Here is a 24,649-nt window from a genome sequence, read left to right on the forward strand (position 1 = left end):
TTTTTTCCCACAACTTTAGCCTCACGTTATTGAAACATTCTACATCTAATTTTTCACACCATATTATGGAAGAAAGACTCCTATTTATAAGTGTAGGAATTCTTCCTTGAATTAAATTGGAAGAAAGTGGGGGTAATAAGTTATGAAATCGTGGAGAACATGGGATAATGGTTAAATTGTTATGTAATTAGTGGTAGAACATGGGAGAAGAGTTACAAAAGAGTTATTGCCATTTTCTACATCATGGAGTAGTGGAAGTTATAGCCATTTTCTACATCATGGAGTAGTGGGAGTTATGATATATTTTATTTTAATATTAAAATGCTAAAATACTAACATTCCCCTACTCATTTTAATATTAAAACATATAAGATAATTTACCAGTTGAAGGGAGACTATTATACATAATGAAGGTGTGCTCTGCACTGAACCTTGATAATAGGCTAGATTTATGTAATTTGGCGATTTTTTATGCCCCAGCTTAATTATGTTTCAATGTTATAATGTAGTTAAATGATGAAAAATGGGCTCTAATTGTGAATGTCACACGTTGCAGGAGTGAGGAGCTTGTATGAGGCCTTAAAGCTGTGATTGGAGCTACATTGAAGCAAGAAAAAATCCCTAGGAGCTGAGTACGCAAAAAGACGAGAAAAAGAATAGTTAAAAGGAAGGCCTGGACTAGCGCGGCCATTAGCGCGTCCACTAGCGCGACCGCGCTAGACCAGATGGTCGAGGCAGAATGATAGGGCATTAGCGCGTCCACTAGCGCGGCCGCGCTAGCCCAGTTCCGGAATATTAATTTTCAGGGGTAAACTTGGAAATCTGGGGGGAAAATTCACTTAACCTAACCTATAGAAGGTCAAGCTCGCCCAAGGAGGGATTATGCAGCTTTTGATAGCTTAGTGCAAGAAAAGGAGAGGCTAGAGGCAAGGAGGAGGATTCAACATCAAGTTCTTCATTTCTTCCTTTTGTTTTTATGATTTGCGATGAATTTGATTATTCTAGTGATGAACACTAGTATAAGTAGCTAAATATTTAGTCTAAGGTTTGATGGAACCTATTGAAGGATTAACTTCTTGATTATGTTAATATAGTTTGCCATTTTAATCTCTATTTGTTCAACTACGTGCTTGTTGTAGTTAATTGTCAGGATCCTCAATTAGTTGTGCCTATTTAGTGTGCATAACTCAGAAAAGAGTGCATATTTAGGTAATTATTGAACAACACCACTCCCAAAATATATGAGGGATCAATAATTGCGGGTTTAAAGGCGGGATTAGGGATAACGAAGCCTTGGGTGCATTCTAAAGTGAACGGTAATAAACAAAGCCAGCTAGCGTAACTTAGGAGAGTGCGTCTAGTAGATTATCGTGATTACTTGGGAGAGATTTACGATAGTAATAGTGCTCATGATTGATAGAGATGATTTGGTGATTCTATGTGAAACATAACCGGAAGGGAGTCCATCAATAGGTAGTCTTAGAACCTTCTCTTAATTGGTTACATCTCAATTATAGTTAGTTGTCAGTTGCTTATTTACATCCATTCGTAGTTAGTAGAAATACCCTTAATTGTTATTTACAACGTTTGAGAAGTTGATTCCATGGAATTTAGTAAGTCTAACGAGAAGTAATTGATAGGTTAATTCCTTGTGGGTTCGACTCTGGGTTAAATACTCAGATTATATTTGCAACGTCTGCGTATCCTTTATATAAGGCATAGTTGGGTGTGATCAAATTTTGGCACCGTTGCCAGGGAATTTAATGGTGTTATCAATTACAATTGAAAGAAGTACAAAAAAATTCTTAGTGTAGTCAATTTTCTCTATACCCAATCTTTACATTGAAATTTTAACGTTTGTTGATTTGGTTGCACAGGTGCATGCCTAGAGACTCATCGAGAACTGGTGAAGTCTTTGAAGCATTATCAGATCCCGAGAAAGTTTTCAAGGCCTTGAACCGGGCCAATCGGAAAAACAAACAACAACAAACAACTGAACACTTCGAGACAGAAATGGGATATCACGAAGAGAACCCAGCTGCACCAATAGCGCCAGTGGCACCTCTTGTGCCAGAGGAAGCTCTCTATGACTGGGCACAACCCACAGCTGAAAATCTGGCCACCTCGATTTTAGTCCCGCAGATACAGGCTGAATCATTCCAAATCACGAATAACATGTTGCACGTGTTGCAGAACAAGGGACTATTTTCGGGGTCACAAGTCGAAGATCCTCAACAACACTTGAAGAATTTCCTGTCAATCTACAAAACCCAAAGGCAGCCAACATAACTCCGGAAGCAATCAAGCTATTATTGTTTCCATTCTCAGTGACATGAGCTGCCCAGACCTAGCTAAACTCACTCCCCATAAATTCCATAACAACTTGGGAGGAGTTAGTAAAGCAATTCGTGAACAAGTTCCACCCACCCAACAAAACCGCTCAATAAATTGATGAAATTTTGAGTTTTAGACAGAAACCAATTGAGACACTGCATGAAACACGAGAATGATTCAAGGGGATGCTGGTTATATGTCCGCACCATGGTATTCCAGATCTGATGTTGGGGCAGCGGTTTTACATGGGATTGTCAGATAGTATGAAGAACATTGTTGATGCTTTAGCTGGCGGAGCATTTTTGAGAAAAACATGGAGAGAAGGCCAGGGTCTGCTTGACAAGATGGCACAGAATTCAGGATGGATAACCAGGAATACACCTATCACTCCAGTGGTGCAATTAGTGCCCTTAGATCCATCCAAATCTATGGCTGAAAATATGGCCACCTTATTGACACAGATGAGCATACTCACCAAAAAGGTGGAAGAGTTAGGGCAAAAGCAGCAGGTACACATTGTAGATACTACCAATGGGGGCTTGTGCACATCGTGCATTAGTCAGCCAATTGGTAAACAGTGGAATGCAGAACATGATCATCATCACTACCCTGAAGACATGAACTATGTGTCGAATTATGGAGGCCAGAGACTGGGTGGTCAGAATTGGGGCCAGCAGAATCAGTAGTACAGGCCAGCCCAGCCACAATTCAACAATATGAACATGAGAGGTATGAGCCCCCTAACAATATGGCACCTTACCAAAGGCCACAGAGATATAATAATCAGAATCAACAACAGGGATATCACCCTCCTCATCAGCAGCAACATGGTGGAAGGCGGGAAGATGGGTTTGCTAGAGTTGAAGCAATGATGCAGCAGGTTATTGGGTCTAATGCAAAGATTAGTGAGAGAGTAGATGCACATGATTCAACAATCAAGAATATTGAAATGCAAATGGGCCAAATTTTGATGTCTCTGAACAATCGTCCTCATGGGATACTACTTGCAGACATCCAGATAAATCCAAAAGATCAAGGCCCGAAGAAGCTGATGGCGGTGAGTCTACGTAATGATAGATATTTGAATATAGATCAAGAGAGGGCTCGAGAAACTAGACAAGCAGAGGCACTCATACCAGTGCCCATTGAGCTGGGTGAGTCAACAAAACTGACAAAGGTGACAGTCCAGCCTGCCCAGGAAGAAAATAACATTCAGATTGAGACTGAGAAAGAAGCTGAGACAGCCCAGGAACCAGTAGTTGAGGTGGCAACTGATAAATATCAATCCCAAATGATTGGGAAGAAGAGACCTCCTGCACACTTCCCTCAGAGGCTAGCTAAGAACAAAAAGGAGGAGCAATACAAGAAGTTCTTGGAGATGCTGAAACAAATCCAGGTAAATATTCCATTGATTGATGCTTTGAAAGAGATGCCTGGGTATGCAAAAATTATGAAGGATTTAATGTCCCGAAAATTTGTTTTCCAAGACTTGGCCACAGTTAATCTTACTCAGATCTGTAGTGCAGTGGTGACTAGACCAATTGCGGAAAAGCTGGCTGACCCATGGAGCTTTACAATTCCATGCATTATTGGTAATTTTACTTTTGCTAAGGCACTGCGTGATCTAGGGGCCAGCATTAATCTTATGCCCCTGGAGATTTATAAGAGGCTGGGTATTGGAAGAGATAGACCCACCTCTATGTTGTTGCAGCTGGCTGACAGGACTGTAAAACAACCCTCAGGTATCCTGCATGATGTGTTGATTCAGGTAGGGAAATTTGTGTTCCCTACAGATTTTGTGATCTTAGACTGCAAGGTAGATGAAGAGATTCCCATAATTTTGGGAAGGTCGTTCTTGGCCACTGGGAGAGCTCTCATTGATTATGAGACTGGGGAGCTCAAGATGAGATTGAACGACGAAGAGATAACATTCAATGTGCAGAAATCTATGAGGCAACCAAGTGAATTCGCCAATTGCTCTCTTATTGATGCCATGGATGTAATTTTAGAGACTGATGATGAGATGCTGGCTATTGAGGACCCTCTTGCTGCATGTCTGATGAATTTGGATGAGGTAAATGGAGAAGAACTGGCAGAATGGGTGATGGCACTAAAGGGTAGAGGGTTCTGGGATAAAACTCTTGAATTTGAGCCCTTGCACTTGGAAAATAGAGAAACTCCTCCATCCAAGCCATCCATCGAAGAACCACCAAAGCTGGAGTTGAAGCCACTGCCCGCACATCTCAGGTATGAGTTCTTTGGACCTAACTCCACATTACCTGTTATTATATCATCTAGTTTGTTAGATGTGCAGGCACAACAACTCTTACATGTACTCAAGGAGTGTAAGACTGCTATTGGGTGGACCATGGCAGATATAAAGGGGATCAACCCAGCCTACTGTATGCATAAAATTCTGTCAGAAGAGGGACACAAACCTTCTAAGGAACACCAAAGAAGGTTGAACCCCAACATGAAGGAAGTGGTAAAGAAAGAAGTGATAAAGTGGTTAGATACGGGAATCATTTTCCCAATATCTGACAACAGCTGGGTTAGCCCGGTTCAATGTGTACCTAAAAAGGGGGCATGCCGGTAGTTAAAAATAATAACAATGAACTGATCTCTACGAGAACCATCACGGACTGGAGAATTTGCACGGATTACAGAAAGTTAAATCTAGCCACCCGGAAAGACCACTTCCCACTTTCCTTCATTGATCAGATGTTAGATAGATTGGCAGAGAGGTCGCATTTCTGTTTTCTGGATGGGTACTCAGTGTACAATCAGATCTCTATTGCACTAGAGGGTAGAGAAAAGACCTCATTCACTTGCCCGTATGGCATTTATGCCTTTCGGAGGATGCTTGGCCTATGCAATGCACCAGCCACATTCCAAAGGTGCATGATGGCCATATTCACTGACATGGTGGAGGATATAATGGAGGTATTCATGGATGATTTCTCAGTGATGGGGAACTCATTTGATGAGTGTCTTATAAATCTGACTCATGTGCTGAGACGGTGTATTAAGACTAACCTAGTTTTTAATTGGGAGAAGTGCCATTTCATGGTACAAGAGGGCATAGTCTTGGGACACCAGGTGTCAAGCAATGGAATTGAGGTGGATCATGCTAAAGTGGATGTGATAGCAAAGCTTCCCCCTCCAACTTCAGTCAAGGTAATCAGGAGCTTTCTCGGGCATGCCGGTTTCTACCGGAGATTCATAAGAGACTTCTCAAAAATTTCCATCCCTATTTGTAAGTTGTTAGAAAAAGATCACCCTTTCTTATTTACTGATGACCGCAGGGCAACATTCGAGGAGCTGAAGAAGAGGCTAGTCATAGCACCTATCATTGTTGCCCCCGACTGGGAGCAACCATTCGAACTCATGTGTGATGCCAGTGACTATGCAATGGGGGCAGTGCTGGGACAGCGGAAAGACAAGATGATGCATCTAATCTACTATGCTAGTAGAACGCTTAGTGGAGCCCAGCTGAATTACACTATGACTGAGAAGGAGATGTTGGCTGTGGTGTTTGCTTTCGACAAGTTCAGATCATACCTGATTGGCTCTAAGGTAATTGTTTACACTGATCATGCAGCTCTCAGGTACTTGATTGAGAATAAGGAGTCTAATCCGCGCCTGATTCGTTGGGTGCTGCTATTGCAAGAATTCGATCTCGAAATTCGTGATTGTAAAGGCATAGAAAATCAAGTCGTTGATCATCTTTCGCGACTTGAAGGAGCTGAAAACTCAGTCGAGGTTGAAGATATTCTAGAAACCTTTACAGACAAGCAACTGCTCGCTACTAGTCTTGAGAAAGCTGCATGGAATGCAGATTACGCAAATTACCTAGCTAGCGGTATAGTTCCCTATGACCTTTCATCTGTACAAAAGAAATTTTTTTATCGTGACTGTCGCATATATTATTGGGATGAGCCCTATCTGCCTAGAATATGTGTTGACAATATGATCCAGAGGTGTGTCCTCGAGATAGAACAATCTTCTGTTTTATAGGCTTGTCACGCATAGGCATATGGAGGACATTTTGGAGGGGTCAGGTTAGTTGCGAAAGTGCTAGAGCCCGAATTCTTTTGGCCAACAATGTTTAAAGATGCGCACCAATGGGTGAAGGGCTGCAATGAATGTTAACGGACCGGGAACATTTCCCGTCGCCATGAGATGCCCATGAACCCGATTTAAGAGGTGGAAGTGTTTGATGTCTGGGGGATTGACTTCATGGGTCCTTTCGTCAGCTTCTTTGGCAATAAGTACATACTTGTTGCTGTGGATTACGTGTCCAAATGGGTAGAAGCTGCAGCGTTTCCCACTAATGATGCAAGAGTGGTGGTGGGATTTTTGAAGAAGAACATATTCACCCACTTTGGGACACCAAGAGCGATCATCAATGACGGGCACACACTTCTGTAATAGAGATTTCGAGAAGTTGCTCGCAAAATATGATGTACGCCACAAAGTGGTTACCCCATATAATCCTCAGACTAGTGGGCAGGTTGAAGTGTCCAATAGAGAGATCAAGAGTGTGCTAACCAAGACTATGAATGCCACAAGAACTGATTGGGCAAAAAAGCAAGATGATGCACTCTGGGCATATAGAACTGCTTTTAAACCACCAATTGGTATGTCGCCATATAAGTTGGTGTTTGGGAAGGCCTGCCACTTGCCAGTGGAACTTGAACATAAAGCTTGGTAGGCACTGAAACAGCTGAACCTTGACATTGAAGCTGCAGGCACAACGAGGATCATTGAATTGCATGAGCTCGGCGAGTTTTGACATCTTGCTTTTGAGAGCACAAGGTTGTACAAGGAAAGAATGAAGCGGTTGCATGACCAGAACATTGTTGAGAGATATTTCAAACCCATGGACATGGTACTTCTCTATAATTCCAGATTACGGCTATTCCCGGGTAAGCTTAACTCATGATGGTCTGGGCCATTTCGAGTGGTTGAAGTATTCCCTTCAGGAGCTGTAGAGATCACCTCAAAGAAAGACTCTCACACATTTAGAGTCAATGGGCAGAGATTGAAGTGATACATAGGCATGAAGGAACCAAAGGGAGTGTCAGAGGTCCACCTAACGGAACCTCAAAGGTCGAGCGAGCCTTAAATGCGCTTGTCTGCGTCGTGCCACGACATTAACTAAGGCGCTGGTTGGGAGACAACCCAACGATAGTAGTAGTTGTTAATTATAAGATTTAGGAAGTGCTAACCAATGCAGGTGACAATGGGCAGGTGATAAAGCCATCAGAAGTGGTAACAACAGGTGGAAAATGTAAAAAAATATTCGCCCAGGAGAGCGCCCGCGCTATAGGCCGTGCTATTTAGGAAAACATTCTGCCCGGCCCGTGCTCGTGAGCGCGGCCAGTAGCCGCGCTCGCGCTACTGGCCGTGCTAATGGACAAACATTCTTCTTGGCCTGCGCTCGTGAACGCTATCCTGGCCGCGCTACTAGCGCGATCGCGCTCCTGGATGCGCTAGTTCTGACGATTTTCTTGTGTTATATTTTCTGAGTTGTTGTCATTTTATTTTTTTGTTAGTTATAATAAACCCCCCCCCCCACCACCCTTTTTAATCCCCCAAACCCACGACCCACTCCCAATCCCCACGCCCTAATTCCAAAAGCAAGAGAAAGAGACACAAAACCCTTACCAAATCCTCTTCTTCATCAAATTGCCTTCTCCTTCAACTCCCCTCTTCCACAAATTTTCAATTTTTTTAAATTGGCCCCAAGTCTCCAACCACATTCTCTTCCACCTTTCTTCTTTGTTCCCCACCTTCTATTACTACAGGTATGCATTTTAGGGACCAATTTTTTTTCTTTTGTTCCTTTTATTTCTGATTTTCGTTTTTATTTTTATTATTATTGCTCTTGCCTTTGTTTAGTTGAAATTTGTAGTATATGTTGTAGTAACTATGGATGGAATGGTTGGTGGAGTTAGAGAATGATTTAGTTATGCTTGTGGCTGCATTGTGGTAGTTTTTGATGTTGTCAAATGCTTGAAAAGGGTTATGAGTGCCTAATGCCCACAAGGTGTTTGTGGAAATGCCTCAATGAACGTAACTATGTAGTTGTGACCACTTATGCATGTGAAGTCTGAGTAACCGCAATGCGTCACAATTTTGTGTTAGGTTGTGCTCCCATTTTTCAGGTACTATGACTCCATCTAGGAAATGCCGCGCCACAGGTGCATCTTCTAGCAGCCAAGCCGGCTCATCTAGGACACGAGGAGCAGCCCCTGCACGCACCTTTGATAGCACCAGATTTGTCTCGGCCAAGGCTCAGGACCGCTTTACGGCGAAGGCCTCTAAAAAACCGATTCCGGAGAGGGGTATTAATATCAGATCGGTCCAGCGGCACTGCCCTCACATGTACACTGAGATGCTGAGGCAGGGTTTGCAAACCTTCATTAATGATCCAGGTGAGGGCAATGTCATGGTTAGAGAATTTTACGCCAATGTTTCGGAACATGAGAATGATGTAATCATGGTGCGCCGAAAGGTGGTGAATACTTCTATTGAGACGATACGGACGACATACCAGTTGCCCCTCCTGTGGTTGATTATGATGACTTTTATGAGTATGGCCGTAACCCAACACACGAAAAGTGGGAGCGATTCTTTGAAACAATCTGTGTACCAGGGAAGGAGGTGGTTTGGATGAAATATGGTGAGAAATTTCACTCCTCGGCACTAACCTTTGAAGGAGAGTGTTGGCTGTATCTTATCAACAAACGTCTACTTCCCTTTGATTTGGTGTTTCGTTAATGGTCACAACTTCGACGTGGCCAAATTGATACATGAAGAGATGTTCATCCGCTGCCCGGTGAAAAGGTATAGATTATTTTTCCCTTCTTTAGTTACTTAGCTTTGCAGGGAAGCTCGGGTGCTAAAAAATATGGCTGTTGATGGGCTAGTACCAAGAGACCGCAAGTTCCGGGCTGACAAGCTAACAACGGGTAAGGAACCGATGGCAACTGAGGGGGAGGATAGTAGTGGCTCTGATGACTCGGACTAAGAGGAGGACGAGTAGGAGGATGTGGAGGCCGAACCACAGGCCCATGAGCATAGTGCAGCAGTTGCAACACCACCTAGGACTTCAACATATTCACAACCACGCCGTAGTACCCGCATGACCGCTTTGGAGCAGGATATAGTTGGGTTGCGTACCTCCGTCACTGATTTAGGTGCCCGAGTTGATACGGTGGCTGAGCAGCAGGTGAAGTCAGAAATTCTTTTTTAGGCTGGCTGAGAGCTCTAGGTCGCGCATGCAATGTGAACCCAGACACCATCTCGGATCAGGAGTGATCCTTCAGGTAAGTTCCTTCACCTCACTACTCTTTAAATTTTGATGCCATGAGAACATGTCTACATTTTAAGTGTGGGGTGGGGCATACTTCAATGTATATATGTAATTGTACAATTTGACTGTGTGATGTTTCTTTGTTTTGCGTTGATTGTTTTCGATGTTTGAGTAATAGTTTCATTAGGTTAGTTTAAAGTAGGTAAGTGGCTTGTTCCGATGACGGATCTCTTTCGGCGGGATTCTTGAGGGACTAAGTCGATTGGAAAAAAAAGCAGGAAATATAGAGACTCTTCCTGATGACGGAGCCTTTAGACAATTTTCTTAAGGGAAGTAAGTCTAGAGAAAAGACCAAAAAGATTTTTTTTAAGGTATTGTAGTAACCCCCCCTTGGTTTTTCTTTGGACCACGGTTCTTTTCCAAGGGTTTAGCTTGAACCGGGTGTAGGTAGTTTTTGTTCATTTTGTTTTCTTTTTAGTAGATTAGGATTAGTAGGCTACGAGCTAAAATCGAAAGTTAAGCCTCTAGTGTTGATACACCTGAACACAATAGACACTAGAGTGTAACGCTTAGTCTCAGTAGTTGATTCTTGCTAAAGTGCCTTAAAACTTATATGTTTGTTACTGACTTGAATACTCAGAAGAGAGTGTCTTGATAAGTCAATCTGGAATGAGTCATGTGCCATGTGTGTGTGAGATTTACTTTATTCAATGATTCACATTTGATGCCTAGAACTTGCCATGTGTGTTTGCAATGTTATAATATAGTTATTTGATGCCCTAGCTTAATTATGTTTCAATGTTATAATATAGTTAAATGATGAAAAATGGGCTCTAATTGTGAATGTCACACGTTGCAGGTGTAAGGAGCTTGTATGAGGCCTTAAAGTTGTGATTGGAGCTACATTGAAGCAAGAAAAAAAAACCTAGGAGCTGAGTACGCAAGAAGACGAGAAAAAGAATAGTTAAAAGGAAGGCCTGGACTAGCGCGGCCATTAGTGCGTCCACTAGCGTGATCGCGCTAGACCAGATGGTCGAGGCAGAATGATAGGGCATTAGCGCGTCCATTAGCGCGCCCACTAGCACGGCCGCGCTAGCCCAGTTCTGGAATATTAATTTTCAGGGGTAAACTTGGAAGTCTGGGGGGAAAATTCACTTAACCTAGAGAAGGTCAAGCTTGCCCAAGGAGGGATTATGCAGCTTTTGATAGCTTAGTGCAAGAAAAGGAGAGGCTAGAGGCAAGGAGGAGGATTCAACATCAAGTTCTTCATTTCTTCCTTTTGTTTTTATGATTTGTGATGAATTTGATTATTGTAGTGATGAACACTAGTATGAGTAGCTAAATATTTAGTCTAAGGTTTGATGGAACCTATTGAAGGATGAACTTCTTGATTATGTTAATATAGTTTGCCATTTTAATCTCTATTTGTTCAACTATGTGCTTGTTGTAGTTAATTGACAGGATCCTCAATTAATTGTGCCTATTTAGTGTGCATAACTCGGAAGAGAGTGCATATTTAGGTAATTGTTGAACAACATTACTCCCAAAATATATGAGGGATCAATAATTGCGGGTTTAAAGGCGAGATTAGGGATAACGAAACCTTGGGTGCATTCTAAAGTGAGCGGTAATAAACAAAGCCAGCTAGCGTAACTCGGGAGAGTGTGTCTAGTAGATTATCGTGATTACTCGGGAGAGATTTACGGTAGTAATAGTGCTCATGATTGATAGAGATGATTTGGTGATTCTATGTGAAGCATAACCGGAAGGGAGTCCATCAATAGGGGAAATCATAACCTTAGAACCTTCTCTTAATTGGTTACAACTCAATTATAGTTAGTTGTCAGCTGCTTATTTACATCCATTCGTAGTTAGTAGAAATACCCTTAATTGTTATTTACAACGTTTGAGAAGTTGATTCCGTGGAATTTAGTAAGTCTAACGAGAAGTAATTGATGGGTTAATTCCTTATGGGTTCGACTCTAGGCTAAATACTCAGATTATATTTGCAACGTCTGTGTGTACTTTATATAAAGCATAGTTGGGTGTGATCAAACCTCCACTTAGCAAAATAGTGATCTTTACTCCAGAGTCAGTAGTGGTCTCAGACTTGAACTATGACTGCTTTAGGGAAATAAATTATCACTGCTTACACATAATAATCAAGGTGTTGACATGAGCTTTATTAGCAAGCACATTACGACCTTGTGTTATCCCAGTTTTCATGAGTGTTTTTGAGAACAAGCCCAATTCTCATAGAAGCGGCCTACTTCCACACTCATATAGGTGAAATCTGTCAAGGGTGCTCCTATAACTCTAACACTGTAACGATCAGGTCGGTCATTTTGAGCATTTTCACTTCGCTCGATAGTTTGGGGGCACGAGTAGCTCCGTATGATGTATTAGGACTTGTGTGCAGAATTTGAGTTCATTCCAAGTTGAATTGATATGTTTCGACGCGAGTTTTGGAAGTCGAAAGTTCGAAAGTTCATTAAGTTTGATTTGAGGTGCGTTTCGTCGTTTCGATATTGTTATACGTGATTTGAGGCCTCGAGTAGGTCCGTATTATATTATGGGATTTGTTGGTATGTTCGTACGGGGTGCTGAGGGGCTCGGGTGAGTTTCGAATAGGTTTGGGCCGTGTTGCGCTCGTTTTTCTTATTTTTTGACGTCGTTTCTTCAAGCATAAATGGTGCTACATTAAGCAAATAAGCTCCAATTTCTATTTTGATTGAAGCATTAGATCCGTATTGTAATTACAGAGGTGTAGCAAAAAAGAATCATCGAATTTAGACATCGTATGAGGATTTTATGGCAATTTTAGTAAGAATTGGGTTGTTAGATTTTTTAAGATTAATTACAAAATTGTCATTGCTTCTTATTTAAAAATCTGCACTATTTTCAAATATTGAAACTAACATATTTCCTTCATTATAAGCTCAAATTGAGTGATTCAAAAACCTATCTTGACTGAAATTTCACAAAGAATCTATTGGAGGCATCAAAAGTAAGTTTCGGAATCATTTGGCATGTAAAACGAGGCAGAACAGCTGGGCAAAATTACTTAATATGGAAGGTTTGTTCATTTGGTCATATTTTGAGTTGGAGAGCACGGATTTGGACAATTTTTGGAGGCGATTTTCACCATATGAATTGAGATAAGTGTTCTATACTCGATTTCGGTTATATTCCATGAGTCCATCTTCGTTTTTGATTTTCACCATAGTGAAGTTTGGGGGTATTTGATTGATAATTTCAAAGTGAATCCATCTCCATAAAGTGAATTTTGTTGTTTTGAACACTGATTTGGAGTCGGATTTGAGTGAAACTAGTATGGTTGGACTCGTAATTGAATGTGTTATCGGATTTTGTAAATTTTGTCAGGTTTCGAGGTGCGGGTCTGGGTTGGGATTTTTGGCCGATTTTGGTGTTTTGATTAAAGATTCGACCTTTTTCAATTGGATTGCTTCATTTAGCATTGTTTGATATATTTGATTTGTCTTTTGGTTAGTTTAGAGCCGTTCGGAGGTCAGAATGCGCGTGATGGCATTTTTGGAACATCGCTTGACTTGCTCGGTAGTGGAATCAACTTTTTCAAGATAAGTAACTCTTCTAAACTTAGTGTTGAAGATATAAAACCCCGAATTATGTGCTATGTGATTGGTGTTGAGGTGACGCACATACTAGGTGATGGGCGTTTGGGCGTGCACCTTGTGAATTGTGACTTTGTTGTCTTCATGGCACTATATAGTGGCCCTACTTTGTTGATATCTGCGTTTTCACCATGTGATAAAGTAATTGAGCGACACATCATGTTTAGGATTTATGCTGATATTGTTGGGACCCATAGTGGTTGTTTCTTGCTGTCATCTCATTGATTTCATTAATATTCCGTACTCAGTCATATTCATGCATTCATATCATATCTCAGCCTTAGCTGCTACTTATTGATACATCATATCATTGTTTCGGGTCAGTTTTCATGACACTGTGAGCCCGTGGGTAAGATTGGAGAGATTGATGACTAAGTGGGGCCGAGAGCTTGATTATGAGTGACAGTTATGGGATCGGGCTACACGCCACAATGGTTATATTGATTTGTGATAGAGCATGGACTTAAGGAGCCCCTCCAGAGTCTGTACATACCCCCAGTGAGGCGGTTGATTATATTGAGGGATGGATTTTCACTGGACTTGGAGATGGATCTTCTCCATGGGTCTGGATTGGTTTTTCCTCGGTACTGATGACTGATGGTCAGTGATGTATATATATATATATATATTCCGGAATGGATATTCCCTGGGCCACATGGGCCATATACAGTACCGAGTGGTTGAGCATTTATATATACCTGGAGATGGATCTTCTCCATGGGGCTGGATTGGCCTTCCTCGGTACTGAGTGACTGATGATCAGTGATGTATATATTCTGGGATGGATCTTCCCTGGTCCGTATGAGCCATATGCAGTACCGAGTGGTTGAGCATTTATGAGTGGAGAGTGTGAGTACATGGTTCATCAATGGGATACATAGCATTGACATACATACATGACATACATGCATAGAGATGCATTCTTTCTCATATTGTACTATATCACGTCGTTCATGATTTCTTTTTACACACATTGATATGTGGGCATAAAAGGGTATTTCACACTTGCTATCTAGAAAGAAAATGAAACATCTTATTTATCGTGGAAAGGATTTATGAGAAAAATTTCAGTTTTCAAACTATCTTATATTTTTTTGAAGATTTCGGTAAAGGGTTGGGTTTTCACTGATATTCTTGAAATGCAGAACTATTTCTCGAAAAACTATGAAAAAACTGAGCATTTTATCTGTGATTTACTTCCTTATTTATATGCTCTATGTTGTTATGAATTGTTGTTGGCTGCTGGTGTTGGACCCGACCTTGTTCCAGCTCGTCACTGCTTTCAACCTAAGGTTAGGTTTGTTACTTATTGAGTACATGGGGTCGATTATACTCATACTACACTTCCTGCACATTGCGTGCATATGTTGGATGCCGATGTTACTGTTTATGGCGGGAGCTAGCATTGAAGGTGCACCTGCGATCCAGACTCAGTTGCCTCTTATTCATGGTAGCCTTAGATTTATAAAACTTTATTTATGTACTTTTCAAACTGAAGATGTATTTACTTCATATCAGCTTTGTAAACTCTATTCTTAGATGCCCATGATTTGTACTACCAGTCCATGGGAGTGTATAAGATTTAGATAATTTCTTTAATTAATTATCCTATTAAATATCATTGAAACTGGATAGATATTAGTTGGCTTACCTCGCGGGTTTGGTTAGGTGCCATCACGACAAGTGGATTTTGGGCCTTGACAAACACCCCACTCATACGAGCTATAGATTTTCATTAAGATTTAATAAAACTCAACCTCGCAAATCATTACAGGATAAATGCACTCACATCATAGGGATGGAATAACAAATATAATAGTGCATTTCAAACCAAGCCATCATATGATTCGTTCTTCCCATTGAACCTGGTTATAGGATCTCTAGTCCCCAGGTTGGATTTCCTCATATATGACTTATGATTTTATGGGATTCAATCCCATCCCCCTCGATGTGCTCCCGATCCTTTCTCTAGCTAAGTCCTTAGTCAGTGGATCTGCAAGATTAATTATCACAAGATTTAACATAATCAACATTAATGGTACCACTTGTCAAATATGTCCTCATAGTACTATATTTTCTCTTTATAGGTCTGGATTTACCATTGTAATAACGGTTTTGTACTCTACCAATTGCAGCAGTGCTATCACAATGAATTAAAATAGGAGGCATTGGTTTTTCAAAAGAAGGAATTTGAAATAATAAATCTCTCAACCAATTCGCTTCCTCACTAGCTGAAGCTAAAGCAATTAGCTCAGCCTCTATGGTAGAGTTAGCAATTATTGTTTGCTTTTATGATTTCCAACAAATAGCACCACCTCCCAAAGTGAAAATATAACTTGTAGTAGAACAGGAATCACCAGATTGTTACAATCTGCATCAGAAAAGACTTCGAGTACAACATGATATTTTTTATAAAATAAGCCATAGGCTTTTGTACCAAGTAAATACCTTATAACTCTTGTTATGGCATGCCAATGTTCACTACCTGGCTTACTTATAAACCTGCTAAGTACTCCTAATGCGTATGCAATATCAGGATGAGTACAATCAGTCACATATCTCAAGCTTCCGATTAAGCTAGCATATTCCTTTTGATTTATCACATCATTGTCACTTTGTACAGGAAATAAGTGAACACTTGAATCAAAAAGAGTTACAACATGCTTGCAATCAATAGAATTATATTTTTCCAAAATTTTCTCAACATAATGTGACTGGTCAAGAAACATTCCATCACATGTTCTAGTAATTTTCATTCCAAGAATGAAATTTGCCTCACACAAATCTTTCTTGTCAAAATGGCTACTAGCATGCTTTTAGTTTCTCCAATAACATTCATGTTAGAGCCAAATATTAACAAATCATCAACATAGCGGCAAACAATTACATGTGAATTATTCCAAGACTTATGATAGATGCACTTATCATGCTCATTTGATTTAAAATCATTTTCAATCGTGTAGGAATCAAAATTTTCATGCCATTACTTACGTACTTGTTTTAAGCCGTATATGGATTTAGTAAGTTTACACACTTTACTTTCTTGGCCTACTTCTATAAAACCCTCAGGTTGATCCATATAAATTTCTTCATTAGGTCCCCATTTAAAAAAGTAGTTTTTACATCCATTTGATGAATATGCAAATCAAAAATTGCAGCAATAGCAATTAAAAGTCTAATGGATGTAATTCTAGTTACCGGAAAAAAAGTATCAAAAATTTTAGACCTTCTAATTGCTTAAAACCTTTAGCAACTCACCTAGCCTTATACTTATCAACAGATCCATCCGGTTTTAATTTTTTTTAAGACCTTAATTGTTTTACAACCTGGTGGTAAATCAACCAACTTCCAAGTTTTATTAGAAATTAGTGACTCCATTTCATCATTTACAACCTCTTTCCAAAAAATAGCATTAGGTGATAATAAAGCTTCTTGTAAAGTAAGATGGTCATTTTCAATATTAAAAACATAAAAATCAGGACCAAAATCTTTTTCTATTCTAGTTCTTTTACTTCTTCTTAATTTAAAAGCATCATTTTCTTCATTTTGCCAAATAGAAGTAGAAGAACTAGGCATAGACAAAAAATTACCTTTACCTCTTTGACCCCCACTATTTTAGACCTAAATGGAAATTTATTTTCATGAAAAATAGCATCACCTGATTCTATAATTATATTCTCTTCAAGATTTAAAAATCTATAGGTTGCACTATTAGAAACATAACCAAGAAAAGCACAAGTGCTAACTCTTTTTACCCAATTTTGTAATTTTAGGATCCGTTAGCCTAACATAGGCTAAACAACCCCAAACTTTCAAATAACCCAAATTTGGCTTGTGATTTCTCCACAACTCAAATGGTTTCAATTTTGTTTTCTTATGAGGAACCTTATTCAACACATAACTTGCAGTCAAAATAGCTTCGTCCCACAAATTTAAAGGTGCATTTGATTCAATAAGTATGGCATTAGTTAACTCTACCAAAGTTCTATTTTTTCTTTCAGCCACACCATTTGATGCAGGAGAATAAGGTGGAGTAGTTTCATGAATTATTCCCAATGATCTAACAAAAGAATTAAATTCATTAGACTCATATTCACAGCCTCTATCACTTCTATTTCTTTTTATTTTTCTACCGAATTGATTTTCAATCTCATGGAGATAATTTTTAGAATTTTCAAACACATCACTTTTATTTTTCATCAAGTAAACATATGTATACTTACAGAAATCATCAATAAAAGTGATAAAATTTCTATTTCCTCTACGAGTTAAAATTCCTCCAAGTTCACAAATATCAATGTGAACTAATTCTAACAATTCAATTTTTCTTTCAACTTGGAAATGAGGCCTTTTAGTTATTTTAGCTTTACTACAAGCCTCATATTTTTCAAAATTCTTTTTAATCATTGGGATTAATCCTAAACTACTCATGATTCCCACATAACGATTATTAATATGACACAAACAAGCATGCCAAAAATTAGTAGAAGAAAGCATATAAACAGAACTAGAAGAAGTTTTATTCATCTCAACATTCAACTTGAACATCCCATCACATGCATAACCCTTACCCACAAAAATACCCTTTTTCACTATTACATATTGATCACTCTCAATAATTTATTTGAAGCCTGCCTTGTTAAGAAGAAAACTAGACATCAAATTTTTTCTCATTGAAGGAGTATAAAGTACGTCTTTCAATGTTAATACTCTTCCTGAACTAAACTTCAACTCGACCTCTCCCTTTCCAAGCACATGGGTTGTGTGAGAATCACCAAGCATGATGGTTTTTTGCTCCTCAAATAGTGTATACACTTTAAACCAATCTCTATCATAGTAAGCATGACAGTTTGCTCTAGAATCAACCCACCATCCATCAGTATTTTCTACCATGTTAATGTCTGTTATCACAGCCACACGTGGCTCTTCGGTAACATTTTCCTGTGATGTAGGACCGCATTTTCGAAATTTGCAAAATCGAGCAATATGCCCACTCTTGCCACAGACAAAGCATGGTTTCACAATTTGAACCTGTTGTTTCTGTGCTTGGTTCTTTGCGCCATTTTTCTTCTTGGGAGGTCTACCATAATTTTTCTTAAAAGTCTTCTTCTTCTGCTTGAAAGAAGTATTTTTGTGACTTTCAGGAGTAATATTATTTGAAGTAATTAAATTTACCTTTGTAGTGACGGGTTGTTGAGTGCTCTCTTTTGATTGCATAAATGCATCTTGGCCTCTTGCCTCTTCTTCCATACGAATCCGCATTATCAACATCTCAAGTGAAGTTTCTTTTGTTTGTTACGCATAGTTTTTTGAAATTCCTTCCATGAAGGTGGAAGTTTATCTATTATGCCACAAACAATAAGATTGTCTCCAATTTTAATATCCTCGGACCTGAGCTCTCTAACTATCATTATGAAGTCTTGAGCTTGGTCTTCTACAGATTTGTTGTCCACCATTTGAAAACGAAAAAATCTGCTAGCAGCATATTTTTTCGCACATGCCTCCTCGGATCATACTTACTATGCAATGCTTTCCAAATTTTCTTTGCAGTAGAGTAAGTTCTATTATAATAATCATAAAAATTATCAGATAGACAATTAAGAAGATAATACCGACACTTGTATGAATCATCCTTATATTTTTCAATTTTTTCTTGAAGGGAAATTAGCTCATCATCATTCATGGAGGAGTTGTCTACTTTGCTTGGATTCTTCTCAGTTAAAACGTAAGAAACATTGAGAAGATTCAATAAAAAAATACTTTACCCTTCCATCTCTTGAAATGAGTATCATTGAAACGGAATGGCTTGTTGAGATCTCCCACCTTGATATCCGCGGATTTTTCAACTGTAGCCATTTGAATCTTCTTAAAATTGTTGGTGAAGATACAATTACAGCTGAAAAATAAAAATAAAGAAAATAAAATATCTTTAGGCTGAGGCGCGGATATCTCGCTCTCTTTAAGGAGATTCAAGCCCATTGCAGCAAAGTCTTCATTGATCCAGCAGTAATCCTCTTGACTTGTCTCCCCCAGGATACAACAACCCGATCACGTCGTATGACTCGAACAAACTCTGGACAAGTTGTTGAGTCCAAAGCTCCACCAAGATGAACACCTTTCTTCAACAAAAGTAAAAACTCTCTTCTTCGTTTTTCACAACTTTAACATCACTTTATTGAAACACTCTACAATTATTTTTTCACACCACATTATGGAAGAAAGACTCCTATTTATAGGTGTATGAATTCTTCCTTGAATTAAATTGGAAGAAAGTGGGATAATAAGTTATGAAATCATGGAGAATATGAGATAATGGTTAAATTATTATGAAATTTGTGGTAGAACATGTGAGAAGAGTTACAAAGAGTTATGGCCATTTTCTACATCATGGAATAGTGGGAGTTATGAGCGTTATAGCCATTTTCTACATGAAAGAATTACAAGAAAATACATGTGACTTCATACCATAACAAAAAATGGCCCACGTTTTTAAGTTTTACCTACCTACCCATATTTCACATATTTGAAAGCGTTAGCAAATTCAAAATTTGTGTTCTTACAACAAATGCTTCTAAAAGCTATGGAGTTAAATATGTATTCTCACAATCTTTGGTTTCACTCTTTCTTCTTCTCACATCTTCTATATATGCTTCAAGGATCCGTGTAGTTTGTGCTTCTCCCCCTATGTCACATAGTTGCAATGTAAGAAAATTGAAGAGTAGAAGTCCACCATTGAAGGCCATTCAAAGCTTTGCTTTCGAAAATAGGATTTTTTTGAGTTTATTAGTTGTTTGGATTGGATGTTGTTCCAATTGATTGAAAATATCAAAAGAAGTTCAAAATTTAAATTTGAAGTGATTTGGAGTAGATTTGAGCAAGATTTGAGTTAAATTTCAGAAAAGACGTAAGGAAAAAAAAGAAGTCATTTTTGGTATAATTATGTATAATAGTGTATATGAGTGTATAAACACATCTTATACACTATTATAAACCTTTATACAAGCGTCTGTAGACGAACTTCTTTCACAATTTTCAGCTGCAATTCTTGTTCAAAACCAGTCCAAATCTCCATTAAATGACTTCAAATTTTATATACAACCTCTTTATACTATTTCTAACAAGTTTAAATAATACCCACTCCAAATTTCTCATAAAATCAAATTCGAAATTTAAACCCACATATTTAATTTTCACCACCCAAATAGATTTGGTTTGTTGAACTAAACTTGAGTCATAGTTACTGATTCGAAAATTAACTTAAAAGCTTGATCAATCTTTTTAAAAATTAAATAGTAATTTCGAGAACCTATTGAAGTTGGATGTTGAATCTTAGCCTATTATTTTTGGGCTAGTTAGTTGTAAATTAAAATATGGGCTATAAAATTGAAAAATAGGGAGTCCAATTGTTCTTATGTGAAATTTTCCCTTTTCTATATCATGGAGTAGTGGAAGTTATGGCATATTTTATTTTAGGCGTAATGACTTCCTGGCCACTTAAACTTGTAGAGCTTTTGAAAGTCGATACACAAACTTTGGATTTTCCCATTTGAACACTCCAACTTGACAAAATGGGTAATAATAAACACATTTGACCGTTGACCATGCCTATGTGGAAGCACTACAGCAGACATGGCTAAACTGTGTGCAAATCACGCTCCCAAGACGCGTGAATAGTATTGTTTTTACTTAAAAAAATTAGAATTAGAATAAACTATAAATAAAAAAGAAAAAAAAGACTTTTCCAATTTTTTCATCTTCCCAGGTGTCTACCATGGATTAAGTGATGCTATCATATGAGTAAGTGATGCTACGAACTTCACCAGACCATGCCGGAGCATGTAAGTTCAGAATCCTAGTGAAAGAGGTTGAGTAGAACTGGAGGGTGCATTGGCATTTGGTCGAACACTGTTATATGAACAGTGTGCAGAATGACCATTTTGGATATTCGAAAGATTTGGCCCATGTAAGGTCTGGTTTGAAGGTTTGCAAACATTCTCCTGAGGAGCAGGAGTAGTTTAGCATTGGTTTTGAGTCCTTTGGTTTGCCTGGTCACCTTGCCCGACCAACTGGTAAAGTTTTGAGTTTTCAACTTGGTGGTGATGGTTGATTTCTTGAATGGATTGAGCTGAATCTTTGCCTAGAGGATCCATGGGTGTAGTAGAAGGGATTCCAATTGGAAATTGATCTCCAATTGGCCCAGAATTAATGTTCACATTCTTACTAACACTCTGAATATTAAAAATGTGAACATTTAACGAAATGAAGAACAAGTCAGTATATAAAACTTAAATAAGGTATAAAATCATTCCCCCAATAGAATTTATTTTATTCCATAATTGTTCAATCCCAAAAAGAAAGGAAAAAATCTTCTATTAGAATTTTATTACTCGTTAGGTCATAAAAAGTAACTTAGTGGGCGTTTGGACATAAAAATTGTAAAATTCCAAAAAAAAAAAGTGAAAATGGTATTTAAAAATTAGAGTTGTGTTTAGACATGAATATAATTTTGGGTTGTTTTTGAAGTTTTGTGAGTGATCTGATTGAAAATTTTGAAAAACAACTTTTTGAAGTTTTTCAAATTTTCGAAAAATTCCAAAATACATTTTCAAGTGAAAATTGAAAATTTTATAAAAAATGAAAAATTTTCTAAAAAAGGGAAAACTTTTTATGTCCAAACGGGCTCTTAATTTCTTGGTCAACCATCATATATCCTCAATAGCCGGAGATGATTATGTTTTTTTGGTAAGGGGAAAAACTCGCAACCGCTACAACCTCTATAACAGATTCTGCTCTTCGGGTACAGCCTCTGCCCTTCGGGTGAGCTGCACTCTGTGATGAGCACTTTGTTCACAAATCTGGTAAAATATATAGAAATCTGGTCAAAAGCTATACAACTTGAATACAATTTTTACGTGAACAAAATCCGATCAATGCTACAATTTACATACAACTTTTATATAATTTTTTGGTATAGAATCCGGTCAAAAAACTATAATTTACATACAACTTAGATACAATTTATTTATATTTTTTTTTCGAGTTTCAATCTAAAATTCCAACCCAAACTCGAATCTTCACAAAATTCTTTCAAAATTGAGATATAAAATCCAAAGGATATTCTCAATCATTTGCAACAATACCCAACCTAAACAAATAACAATTTCGTAAAATTCGATTTTATCGATGGAGTTTAAGCTCATGTCTTCACGTTTCACCTACCCAAACAAGATGTAGCTTCAGGTCCAGTTGGTTAAGTTTTATTTTTGACTTGGTTAATTTGTTCTTTTCGTATTAATATTTCCTCCCTTTAAAATTTTTCATTTTGATTTCGGTGTATGATTCAAGCGATTATGATGACCATTGTTCCTCGTATATATAGATATAGATATAGATATCTAAGGTAAAATTCACCCAAAAAAGGTTAAGTATCCAACTAGTTAATCATCATCTAATCAGAGAAAACACTGCTTCATGTGCTCGAATGGGTGTGGAAAGGTTGCAGAGTCCGCTTTCGGCAGCTAGTAAATTAAAATGTTCGAACCTAGTCTATCAAAATGTACTGTATATAATTAGTAAATTATATTAGATTGTAATTAAGTTAAATAAAATTTTAATATAATATAACTAGATAAAATATTTTTTTTTTCTTTTAATGGAAGCCCTTCCCATAAAAGGGGTGGTTGAAGATGAGTATAATTAAAAAAATTGATTCGATTAGAGTATTTCCCAAACTGTGTTTTCATTAAACTCTCAACAAACTAGTCAACAAAAGACGAGCTACATTACAACAAGACAAGTCCTTTTCTGACAATAAAAGTTTAACAGAACAACTTTTTCAAAAAGATATCTAATTATAGTATACACTAGTACAGTGCATTATTTTCACACAACTAATCTTTAATTAACCAATTAATGCGAGTTATTTACAGCAGCATCATTGTTTAACCCAAAAATAAATTTCTCGGTCAAAGTCAATATTTAGAAGAAATCGGGGTATTGCTAATCAAGATTTACTTCACTTTCACAACAATTTGGAAGAATAGATTAAGAAATGAAAATAATTGACAAAGAAAATAAGAAATGAACTAACAATCACTCCCAAAAATTACAGCTTAGAGCTTTGAGAGTAACGCAAAGAATACCTATACGAATTTCAATAATAATCGTTACTTGCCATTACAAATGAGAATTCAGTCCTTATATACAATTATAACGGTTCCCTTACTTAATTTGAGCTCACTAATGGAATTAATTGCATTGATTGATCGTTATCATGTTCAATCGTAACGGAAGCATTTACGACTAAAGATTCCTTGTAAATGCACCGATTTTCCTTCCTTATTTATGTCAGGTTCGTGTACCTTCCCTTCTTTACAGCCTTTATTCATCCCGTTCCTGTTTCTTCTTTTACAGCTATCAGATACGGTTTTTTCCTCAGCGTAATCCCGTGGGTTTTTTTCCCGTGCCTTTTCCGCATTCTTTAACTCATCTAATTAAGAATGACACTTGTCCTTACATCGATGTTTCACGTATCATGCCTCGTCGGCTTGTTGATAGCCCACGTATCATGCCTCGTCGGCTTGTTGATAGCCCACGTGTCATGCCTTTTTCCAATACAATCATTAGGTCACCAAAACAGGATAGCAACATGTCCAGGAGGCCAAGATATTGAGTTATAAATTAATAATGAGGAATTATTGAAAAACTAGTTTAGAGCCTAATTACCATCTATAACTATAGTTTGCCTAATTATTATTTGTAGCTAATGTATCAATTTTGTTGTATCAAACACATACCACCAAATTCATATTTCGCTGTATTAAATTTGTTGTCAGGTCGTATTAATGAATACGGTTTTGATGGAAAAGATATATCAACTATATTTATTTGCGCATAATTGTTGTATCAATGAATACAGTTTTGATGGAAAATTGTATCAACTCTATTCGTTTGTACATAATAGTTGTACCAATGAATACAATTTTGATGAAAAAGTTGTATTACCTGTATTCGTCAAAACATAATGGTTGTATTAATGAATACAATTTTAATAGAAAAATTGTATCTACTGTATTTACATTTAAAAAAAATACACACAAATCCAGCCAGATCTGTGCTGGCCAGATTGAGAAATATAATTAGGGTTTGGGAAAGAAGATGGTTCTTAGGGCTGTGAGGAGCAGTGAGAGATCTGAAAATTGTGTGTTAATAGTAAAATTGCTATAAAATACAAACGTTATGTATATATTGTATTTATTTCAAACTATAATTGTGGTAAATACCCACTAAATATTAGTTATACCATGTAAAAATTCCATCAATGGTCTGTACATGTTCATCG

This window comes from Nicotiana tabacum, chromosome 18 (assembly GCF_000715075.1).
Source record: "Nicotiana tabacum cultivar K326 chromosome 18, ASM71507v2, whole genome shotgun sequence".
Taxonomy (NCBI): domain Eukaryota; kingdom Viridiplantae; phylum Streptophyta; class Magnoliopsida; order Solanales; family Solanaceae; genus Nicotiana; species Nicotiana tabacum.